Below are 8,620 nucleotides of genomic sequence, written 5' to 3' on the forward strand. Positions count from 1 at the left end.
TGAATTAGACAGCATGGGGTCTCATGGGGACAAGTCGAACCCAGCAAGAGGTTTCTGCTTCACTCATGATAGACGTTGGAGAAACCTTCTGAAGATGTAGAACCTCAGAATCCTAGGGTTGGAGGGACCTTGGAGGTCTTCTAGTCCAACCCCTGCTCAGACACTCTAGCTATCCAACTACCATCTCTACTGCTCTTGAAGAACTCAGTGGCTGCATTAATCTATGAGAATAAGAGAACAACAGAGCTGGAAGGGACCTTGGAGGTCTTCTAGTCCAACCCCCTGCTCAGACACTCTAGCTATCCAACTACCATCTCTACTGCTCTTGAAGAACTCAGTGGCTGCATTAATCTAGGAGAATAAGAGAACAACAGAGCTGGAAGGTACTTTGGAGGTCTTCTAGTCCGTGCTCAGGCAGGAAACCCTCTACCATTGTAGGCAAATGGCCGTCCAATCTCTTCTTGAAGACCTCCAATGATAGAGCACCCACAACTTCTGGAGGGAAGCCGTTCCATTGATTAATTGATCTGGGATTATAAAATCACAGAATAAGAGAGTTGGAAGGGACCTCGGAGGTCTTCTAGTCCAGCCCCCTGCTCAAGCAGGAAACCTCATCCCATTTCAGAGAAATGGCTGTCCAATCTCTTCTTGAAGACCTCCAGTGATGGAGAACCCACAACTTCTGGTGGCAAGCAGTTCCACTGGTTAATTGTCCTCCCTGTCAGGACGTTTCTCCTTAATTCCAGGTTGCTTCTCTCCTTGAATAGTTTCCGTCCGTTGCTTCTTGTCCTGCCCTCAGGTGCTTTGGAGAATAGATGGAACCCCCCCCCCCCTCTTCTCTGTGACCCCCAACCTCTCTCGGCAAAATGGCCCACCAGAAGCCAAAGGCTTGGCTTTATTTGCCACGCTTATTTATTTATTTAGGGTGGGACATCTGCAGAGGCCACGCAATCACCACAATCTGCAGCCACGATTCAAGGTGGACCATGATCAGCCAAAGGGACGGAGCCAGAAGACCAGGAGAATTGTAGGAGTTTCCTGCTAAAAAAAAAAAAAAAATGGAATCGCAACCTCGGGCAAGGATGGCTTAAACTGCCGCCCCAAAGAAGGGACAAAGAAGGCACCCACAAGGAAAACAGACGTTTGTAGCCTGGCCGGATTCTCTCCTCCGGCTGCAGCCCTCTCGGTCACTTGAGTCTGCCATCCCGGGAAAGGTCAGCCTTCACGCGCACAAGCCCGCATGACACCCAGGCGGACAGCCAAGCGGCTTGCAGGGTGGGAGGTGGGTGGGTGGGTGGGGAGAAAGGGTTTGTAGCAAGTTCTGGCAGCGGGGGGGGGGGGACACCGAGCTCCTTCGCCTCGTTTTAGGAGAACTTCGGTCCAATTTGGGGAAGGGGATTTCCTCGACAAAAGCTCCTTTTATGTACCAAAAGAAAAGCAGGATTTGCCAGGCTCAGGCCTTTTCCCTTGCGCTGGGGCCCAACTTTTCACCAAGGCCAACTGTCCCCCACGGCATGGAATGGCCAGGAAGGAAGGAGAATTGAAAGATGCTGAAATCAGGGAAGGGAAGGGAGGGAAGGAAGGGAGGGATTCTCACCCATCTTTGAGCCACCTGCTCACCCAATTCGTGTGAAAACATCACCCTCCTCTCTGCCCCCCCCCCTCCCCGAAATTCCTTTTCCCTTTGAAAGAAGCTTCAAAGGAAGATCCGCTTTCATCTTCTCAGTGGAAAGCCGGGAAGAGAAAATGCAGGGAAAGTTTTCCTAATTTGGGGTTTTCTTCCTTAGACCAGCAAATCCCTTCGGAAGAGCACCCAGAGGGGGGAAGGGGGGCTTGTGGGTCAGGCCTTCCCTTGGGATGATGCAACAGCCGCAGGTGTGCCCAGGTGTGCCCAGGTGTGCCTTGGCAATGCCAGATGTTGCAGCATTCACACACCCGGCACAAACGCCCAGAGCGGAAAGTCACTAAACATGATCAGGGAAGCTTCTCTCTCTCTCTCTCTCTCTCTCTCTCAGACCAAGCTTCCCGAAGCAGCTTCCCTTTCTCAAGAACTACCACTCCCAGAGTTCCTTGCAGACAAGGGGGAGGGGCAGCCGGTGGGCGGGTCAAAGGGTCCCCAGCAGGGATGAGTACCAGAGCAGGTCCTATAGGCAGTCCTCGATTTACGACCACAATTGCATCACTAAGCAACATGGTTGTTAAGAGAGTCATCACCACGTTTGGTCTTAAGACCTTTTCTGCCATAGTCATTAAGTGAATCACCTGGGGATTAGAGAGAGTGGCTTCCAGCCTGGACTTTGTTTTACTTTTTAATGATGGTCCTTCCTTCCCTTCCTTTTTTTCCTTCCCTCTCTTCCTTGCTTCCTTCCTTCCTTCCTTCCTTCCCTCCTTTTTCTTCATTCCTTTGTTCCTTCCTTCCTTTCCTTCAGTTTTTTCCCTTCCCTCTCTTGCTTGCTTCCTTCATTCACTCCTTTTTCTTCCTTTCTTCCTTCTTCTCTTCCTCCCTCCCTCCCTCCCTTCCTCCTTGTTTTCCCTCTCCTCTTTCCTTTTCCTCTCTGTGTTTTACTCCACAAAATCAATTCTCAATAAATATGAATGAATGCAAAAGAGAGTCCAGGCTCAGACGGCTGCCGAGTGGTCCTCTGAATGCTACCCTCCCAGGCAGCCTCGAGCCACAGATGTGGGGATGGGACGGGATGTCCAGAAGCGATCACAGCTTCACCCCTGTGGAATGCAGATTAAATCTCCTGCTGGGCTTCATCAGGTGCCTTTCCAACGTGGCTCAGAAGCACCAAAACCGCCAGGAGGCTCCTTCTCGGCCGAAAACCTTCAGCTGATGACTTCCCACTCAGCCTGCCTGCATCCCAGAATAGCTGCTGCCGGGGCAGATAAGGGCCCTCCATCTGGCCAATCTCACCTCCGGGCTGTGATGAAGCCTCCTGAGATAAGGTGACCTTCACTTGGCTGTCAACTGCTCTTGCCGGCTGGGCCAAAGTCGTTTCCCTCCCTCGGTGGGTGGGTTGTTTGACGCCCCTGCTCTGCTGGTGCTTCAGATCAGCGGCCCTGAACAAAATCAGGAGAGCCTCCCCTCCCCCAAGGGGTCTTCTCCTCCTCTCATGTCTTCAAAGCCAAGAGCTGAAGGTCAGGTAGATCAGGCCACCTGCTGTGGGCATTGGGCCAGACGCTTCAGTTTCCCCCCCCCTTTTTTTTATTACTCTTCTGGATGCCTAGCCGGTTTGCTTCAGCTGGATGGGAGCAAAGTTGCTTCCTGACATCCAGGTCTTTCATGGGGTGAAGAGGTGGCCCTGTGGCCCTCTTCCTTGGCTGAAGGAAGCTTCCCTGGACATCTGAACGGTCACTTGTCAAGACCAGGGCTGTGTCCCCACAACACGTGGCATCACGAGCCACCAAAACTCCTCCTCCTCCTCCTCCACCCCCCTTCTCCTTCTTCCCCCTTCTTCCCCCTTCTTCCCCCTTCTTCCCCCTTCTTCTTCTTCTTCTTCTTCTTCTTCTTCTTCTTCTTCTTCTTCTTCTTCTTCTTCTTCTTCTTCTTCTTCTTCTTCTTCTTCTTCCTTCTTTCCCTTCCTTTTCTCCTTCTCTTTCTCCTTCTCCCACCACTTCCCAGGCCATCCTTATTCCACAGTGGTGGTCTCTCCCCCCCTCCGACTCTCCTTCTCCCCCAAAATGGACCCCCGGCCTCCAAGAATAGCTCCCCAGACATTTCCGCTGCCAAGAGGGCACTTCAGAGGCTGTGGGGCCTCTTGAGACGAGCGGCTGAACCGGAGGGAGACTTCAAAGGAAAATGGAGCCTGGCTGCCAAGAGGAAGAAGGACAATGCCCCGAGTGGGGGGGGCAGGGAGTGGGGAGGCTGTAAGTGGGGAAAGGACAGGAGATTCTCAGAAAATGTCATCCTGGCTGTCAGCACTGGGTACCAACGTCTCTACAGGTCTAGTTTAGGGACAGGTCCCTCTGTGATGCTCCTGGTTTGCAGGTGGTCCTTGAGATACGACCACCGTCGAGCCCAAAATTTCCACTGTTAAGTGAGAAAGTTGTTCAGTGAGTTTTTCTCTCTTTCTCCTTTCTCCATTCTTCCTTCTTTTTCTCCTTCCTTCTTCTTCCTCCTCCTTCTCCATTCTTCCTTCTCCTCCTTTCTCCTTTTTCCTCCTCCATTCTTCCTTCTTTGTCTCCTTTCTCCTCTTCCTCCTCTTTTTCCTCCTTCTCCATTCTTCCTTCTTTCTTCCTCTCCTTTCTTCCTCCTCCTCTTCGACACTCCAGCCCAAAAGCTTCCCCATCATCATGCCCCACAAAGAGTCACCCCAGACTCGTCTCCCGACACCCCCTGCCAAGGTTCTCACAGCCCAGGTGGGGCGAACAGAAGAGAAGGAAATTCTTCTCGGGGCAGAAAAACAAACCCTGCGAAAGGAGACGGATCCTGAGCACCGCAGGGCATCGGGCCGGCATTCCTCCCTGGCTTTGTTGGCCAGGCCTGTTCTGCCCCCACAAAGGCCTGGAAAGCTTTGTTCCCTTGCCCTCCTGCAAACACCACATTCCTTGCAGACCCCGGGTTCTCCGAAGGCTGACCGGATGTTCGCAAGTCCCCTCGCTTGCTCGTGTTTCTGTTCCCCCCCTCCCCAAAATCTCAAGGGAAACCAGGATTCAGTCAAGGTTAGCAGGCGGTTCCTGAGTTTGCTTGCTCCGGGCACTTTTGGGCAGAGACTGAATTCCCGGCATGAATAGAGCAGCCGGCCGGAGTCTTTTCAAAATAAACGTTTGCAGGAAATTCTGGGGCGAAATTCCAGGACCCCCACAGCCGCCCCGCCTAGGGAGGGGAAGGCGAAGAGCAACAACTGGCCTTTGATGGAGGGATGTCGCGTCTCATTGAAGGCAGGACTTCCATGCCCTTTTGAAATTGGCCATTCAAGAAATCCAGTGGCTGATGATGATGATGATGATGATTTTCAGGTTTTTCCCCAAGAGGAGGAAAGATGGAGGAATTCGGAGATGGCCTTGGACCCTTTTGCCCGGAAGGGTATAAGGTCTCCTGCTGGAGCAGGAGGTTCGACTAGAGGATCTCCAAGGTCCCTTCCGGCTCTGTTATTCTGTTAATTAATCTGTGGAACGATTTTCCTCCAGAAGCTGCAGATGACTGGTGGTCCTCAAGAAGAAACTGGACCGTGTCTGGGATGGTATAAAAACTCCTGCCTTGAGCAGAAGGTTAGACTGGAAGACCTCCAAGGCCTGTGTTCTGAGATCCATACTCAAAATAAAGAGGGGGGGGTTTCTTGACTGTGAGGACAATTAACCAGTGGAACAGCTTGCCACTAGAGGCTATGGGTGCTCCATCGCTGGAGGTTTTTAAGAAAAGATTGGCCAACCATTGGTGTCTGGAATGGCCGAGGGTCTCCTGCTTGAGCTTAAACTAGAGGACCTCCAAGGGCTCTTCCCACTCTGTTATCCTGTGATTCAGCGAGTTCCCTACACCGTTCACAAAATCGTAGAATTACAAACCCCCTTTTCATCGAACTGAGTGGAAAAAAAGTCTGGAGGGGAAAACCTCATGGTCTTCCTGCCAGCCACACATTGCAAACACACAAAGCCAGCTTTCAGGCTCCCGAATTCATCACACACACACACACACACACACACACACACACACACACACGCAAGGTTTGCACAGCATTCTGTCACGCTTGCAGTCCTGCCCTAGTGATTGTTTTTTTTCCTACCGGTAATAATAATAATAATAATAATAATAATAATAATAATAATAATAATAATATTATTATTATTATTATTATTATTTAACCCATAAAAAACATTTGTCTGAAATGGCCTAGGGTTTCCGGCTCGAGCAGGGGGTTGGACTAGAAGACCTCCAAGGGCCCTTCCAACTCTGTCGTTCTGTCATTCTTCATTGGCTGCCTCGATCCAGGGGGTGGGTGGGAGAAAAAATACAACCCCCCCCTTCACCCCACTCTTCCTTCTCCTGGCCAACCTCCCCCGTGTCCCCCCCACCTCCCCACCCCCGGGACTGGCGACCCTGGCGAGGAGGGGGAGAAACGCTGCTGAAAGTTATTGCTGGGATCTGGGTAGGGATTTGAAGGGACAATGACTGTTAAGCTCTGCCACCGTTTTCCCACGGCTGCTTTTGAACTGGAAAATAAAGGTTAAAAAAAACACCGTCGGATTCTTCCGAGCGTCAGGATTTGGCAGGTGGCTCTTGATCCCCGTTTGCAAAACGCAGGAAGCGCTCGGTCCGGGGATAGGACAGCTCATCCCCGACTTACGACTGCAATGGAGCCCAAAATTTCCATTGCTAAGCAAGACACTGGTTCAGTGAACTTTGCCCCGTTTTACGGCCTTTCTTGACGCAGTTGTTAAGTGGATTCCTGCAGTAAGATGATTGTGAAGCAAATCCGGCTTCCCCATGGACTCTTTGCTGAGCCTTATGATGTTTCTATGATTCTGTGATCTTGGGCAGATCTTGGGTTGGACTAGAGGACCTCTAAGGTCCCTCCCAACTCTGAGATTCCTCATCCCTTCCCTGCTCTTCATAGACCCCCGAGATGCTCTTGGTCTCTTTAAAAGACTTTTACTCACCAGAAAAATGGCACGTCCTGTCTCTACTACAGGATGACTGATTTCTTACTCAGTGAGTAAATATTGCTCACGGTCCGCAATCCGCCCTTCGGCCAGGGTGGAGCCCAGGTGAAAATGTTCCCCACGCTTAAAATTCCTGCCCACGCAGGAGAACTGCATCCTTCGAACAAGCCGACTCTTATTCTCAATTCTTCAGACGGGGAGAAATTGGGTTTTTTTTTTCCCTCTTCTTTTTCCTGCAAAAAAAAAAAGGGGGGGGGGAGATTCGCTTAACAACTTTAGCAAGAAAAGTCGTAAAATGGGGCAAAACTCACTTAACAATTGTCTCGCTTGGCCTCCGAAATGTTGGGCTCAATTCTTGTTGTAAGTCGAGGGTTACCTGTATTTAAAGTGGATCATGGGATGGGCATGCGCCTAAATAGAAAAAAGCAAATTAATTGAGGAGTCACATTATATAATATTTCTTATTCTATTCTATTCTATTTTCTATTTCTTATTCCGTTCCTTTCCATTCCATTCTGTATTTTATTCTGCAATTCTATTCTATTTATTATATTAACTGCCCATCTAATTGAGGGGGGGTGGGATTTGCTCTAAATCGCTGCGCCCTCTCTAGGGCTGCAGGGAAGATTTCTTGGCACCAGCTTTTGCCAACAAAGGGGGGTCTCTGCAGTTTTCTGGAGAAGAAAAGCAGACAAAGGAGAGGAACCGGGTCCCCCCCAAAGGGGCCTGGACGCTGTTTGGGAATCCACTGACGGTGCAAATTGGAGTGGCCTGGGGCTGTGGGGGGGCAGGGAGGGGGCTGGCAGGGCAGCCTGGCCAGCCGGGAAGAGCCAAGCGGAAAAGCTTCAGCCTGGCAGCTTCCATTGTTGGTGGGCTTGCGAAGCACATGGAGGAATGCGCCCACACAAAGGGGGGCTCTGCGGCTGAAAGCCCTGGCTGGAGGCTGTGGGGGGGGGGGAGGTTCCCTGAAAACAGCCCCCACCTCCTGGCTGCTTTGCCACACAATGGAAAACCCACTAAGGGAAGTGGCTGAACACTGGCAAAACATGCTCAGTCTTCCCTCCCTCCTTTCTTTTCCTTCCTTCCATACCTTTTTCCTCCCCTCCCCTTTCTCCTTCCTTTCTTTTCCTTCCTTCCTTCTATCCATCCCTCTTTTTCCTCCCTCTCCCCTCCCTTCCCTCTCTTTCTCCTTCTCTTCCTCTTTCTTTTTCTTCCTTCCTTCCATCCATCCATCCCTTCCCTTCCTTTTCTACTCTATCCCTCCTCTTTCTTTTCCTTCCTTCCTTCCTTCCCTTTGTTCCATTACTTAAGGGTTTTTAGTTGAATCTACAGTAAGTCACACGGTTGTTAAGTGAATCAGGCTTCCCCCTTGCTCGTAAGAAGGTCACAAAAGGGGATCACGTGACCCAGGGACAGTGCAACCGTCATAAGTTCAGATCAGTTGCCAAGCCTCTGAATTTTGGTCACATGATCATACAGACAACCGACTGTTGCATTAACCTCACAACTTTGCTGGGAAGCTTAATGCTGGTTAGAGAATTGGGGGTCTGTGTCCCCCCCTCTGCACCCCCAGATTCTCACTCAGATGGGGGGGGGCACATTTTGCTTTAAGACTTTGGGGAAATGAAGCGTGGATGGAGTTGGCTTTCCTTTCCTTTCTTGCTCCTTAATTATTTGAGAATTACCAGATTCTTGGCACTAATTCACTAATCCTGCAATCACACAAAAACACACACGCACTTGTGAATGGTGGAGGAAGGGCCCTTTACAGCTTTTGACCCTTTTGGTGGGTGACTACCAAACCCCCAGAGATCTCTCTGGGAAAAGTCAGCTCGCTCAAGCTTCACCTATTGAATTATCCGCTATCTATCCAATCCTGACCGTCTATTTGCAGCTTTGCTAGGCCGGTCAGCTGATGGAGCGCCACACACACTTCCATGTGCACACACGCACAAATACACACACCCTTGCACGTCGGCAACACTCGCTGATCCTTTGCCAAATTGCAAAAAAAAAC

This window comes from Pituophis catenifer, unplaced genomic scaffold (genome assembly GCF_029215685.1).
Source record: "Pituophis catenifer annectens isolate HBS135680 unplaced genomic scaffold, rPitCat1.0.hap2 SCAF_18, whole genome shotgun sequence".
Taxonomy (NCBI): domain Eukaryota; kingdom Metazoa; phylum Chordata; class Lepidosauria; order Squamata; family Colubridae; genus Pituophis; species Pituophis catenifer.